Source organism: Thermobia domestica, chromosome 7 (assembly GCF_964235325.1).
Source record: "Thermobia domestica chromosome 7, izTheDome1.hap1.1, whole genome shotgun sequence".
Lineage (NCBI taxonomy): Eukaryota > Metazoa > Arthropoda > Insecta > Zygentoma > Lepismatidae > Thermobia > Thermobia domestica.
In genome coordinates this window covers 157,615,159-157,618,150 of record NC_137460.1, presented here as the reverse complement: position 1 = coordinate 157,618,150, position 2,992 = coordinate 157,615,159, and the positions used below count along the sequence as shown (strand labels likewise).

Below are 2,992 nucleotides of genomic sequence, written 5' to 3'. Positions count from 1 at the left end.
TGCAAAATTCAAAACTACTGCATTTTCAGGGATAACATTATTTTATTTTTCAACGTAGTCTCCTTTGAGGCTGATACACTTCGTCCAACGCTGCTCCAGTTTGTTGATCCCCTCTAAATAATATGATTGGTCCAACTCTGCAAAATAGGTACTAGTTGCTGCAACCACCTCCTCGTTTGACGAAAATCTGCGTCCCGCCAACCATTTATTCAGATCGGGAAACAAGTAGTAATCCGAGGGGACCAAATCTAACGAATAAGGGGGATGCGGAAGGAGTTGGAATTTTAATTCCATCAATTTTGCGGCTACAATGACAGATGAGTGCACTGGGGAATTGTCGTGATGGAAAAGAACTTTTTTGTGGGCCAATCCTGGACGTTTTTTTTTCCATCTCAGTTTTTAAACGGTCCAATAACGATGAATAATATTCACCTGTAATAGTTTTTCCCTTTGCTACATAGTCGATGAAAATTATGCCTTGAGAATCCCAAAAGACAGTCGCCATCACTTTCCCGGCTGAAGGAACGGTCTTCGCCTTTTTTGGTGCAGATTCCCCGCTGACAACCCATTGTTTGGACTGTGCCTTGGTTTCAGGTGTGTAGTGGTGTATCCACGTTTCGTCCACAGTGACGAAACGACACTTAAAGTCCTGTGGATTCCGTTGAAACAGCCGCAAACCGTCCTGGGAACACCTCACACGATTTCGTTTTTGATCCACTGTGAGCAATCGCGGCACCCATCGTGCGGATAGCTTTTTCATGCCCAAGTGTTGATGCAAAATATGTACCCTTTCACTAGAGATGCCCACAGTACTAGCAATCTCACGCACCTTCACTCGTCTATCATCCATGACCATATCATGGATTTTCTCAATGATTTTTGGTGTAGTGATCTCGATAGGGCGTCCAGAACGTTCACCGTCACTTGTGCTCATATGGCCACTCCGAAAATTTTGAAATCACTTATACACTGTTCTAATCGAAGGTGCAGATTCACCATAATGTTTATCTAGCTTCTCCTTCGTCTTCTGAGGCGAAGTACCTTTCATAAAATAATGTTTGATCACCACACGAAGTTTTCTTTCATCCATGTTTGTGAAACTCACTCGACTTACCCAATTTAACCGCACGCCAAACACAGAGCACTAAACAGATCTGGCTGCCACTTGGTGTATGTTCTTCCAAGAGATGTTACTAACTGACAATCACCTCGGTACGCACCAGTGTTGCCCTCTCTCGGACTTTGCACGGACTTATCAAACCGCCCTCGTATATTATAAATAATGTACTATAAGATAGAGTATTGTTTCAGCTACAGCACAAGACACTGATTCATTTGGTTGCGTCTCCTGATATCGAAAAATGTAACAAATAAAAGAAGATATTTGATTCATTTTATAATGAGCACACAAGATGGCACTTGCTGGTAGATCACACAAGATGGCACTTGCTGGTAGATCTTACTAGAAGTGCTCCGTTTTATGAAATGTTTATTTGTATGTGTAAAGTATTTTAAGGTAACAATCTTATCACGAATTAGATGTATTATTTGACGGTTTTTCGTGTTATGTTTCATATTTTATTTAAATATTAATTTACATTGAAGGAAATAGATTTTGAGACGAAATTTGCGCAGAACGCCGTAATGCGTTGTTGCCAAATTTGAACGTTTACTGTAGTAGTCACAATAAGAAAATTCCCGGGTTCTAGCGTTGCAGTTCGAGAAGCGAAATCGCGGTAAGGATCGAAAACTAAGTTCTCCAGTAAGAATCTAAGCAGAATTCCATGATTACTTCCTTTATTATCTGGCATCAGTAAACACTCGACACTATCTGCCAATGCCGCAATATTCAAGCAGCGTTTAGCATAGCACTGAGAACACCTAGTGATCCACCTTAAGTTGCGACGGCAATTTTTCGTCATAGCGCTCAAACTCATGGGTTGGCATTGCTGCTTTTAACCGTGAAGTAACCTTGGAGTCTGTTTCATCTTAGCATTGTTGCATTTTCTTTGTATTATATTTGGACGTTTGGTTAGCACTGTTTTGAGGAGAAACACTCAACTGGATTGATTTGAAAGATATATGTATGCAATCCTTTACAGACAAGTTAGTGATAATTTTTCGTAATTTTGGTGAAGAAAGGTTTAGTTTATTATGTATTTTAGTTTCAGAAATTTATGTTCACTGCTTTTGGTAGGAGGGGCATAGAAACACATGTGGCAAATTTAGTTGCCCAGGGGAAGATGAGAAGTCAAAATCGGGATAATTGTATTTATTTTTTATTTTTATTTATTTATTTATTATTTTTTTAAACTCTTTCATACACAAAGCGATATAGCGAACTCTTCACAGCAGAATATATCAATAATAGTAGCTTTTTCAGTCACTGTCTTCGCTAGTATATGCACAAGGGAAGTAATGGCAAATTAGTTTGTCCGTATAATCTGTGGTCACTCGTTGGGTGGGCGAGGCGCTCCCTCACTTGTTCTTGTAGTTATGCATGTTAACTTTTATAATGTGCGTGTGGAAAAACCTATCTGTGTCAAGAAAAAGATTTGTTTTCCCGCTTCCCTATTGGCCAGCGCGCTTGCCTTTGGTACGCGTGTCCCGGGTTGGATTCCCTGGTGGAGGTAACTTTCAATTAAAAACGTAGTTCAAATTCCACTACTATCAGTAGGTCTACCTCCCATTTAGCCAGCATGGCATAACCGTGAAAACTCCATGGTATACCTGATGCTCTGGAGGAAGATGATGATGCCTTTCCACACAGCGTAGCTGTATGTCCACCAGATAAACAAATAGCAGACAGCGACGATGATTCCCATTTATCTGATGCAAATGCCGAAGGCAATTTTGATCGTCTTCGTGCTCGTCTCCTTCATTCTGAAGTGCTTGTTCGTTACTCAAATGATCACGAATCACAAACACTCGCTGAAGATCAGGGGCCAAGCACTCCGAGATCTAGAAATACATCCAAGCGCAAATGAATGCA

General features: G+C 40.5%; 1 pseudogene; it reads right to left on the bottom strand.

The window, feature by feature from the left end:
- Positions 1 to 428: 428 nt before the first annotated feature.
- Positions 429 to 1,266, bottom strand: LOC145689380 (protein GVQW3-like; annotated as a pseudogene).
- Positions 1,267 to 2,992: the final 1,726 nt, after the last annotated feature.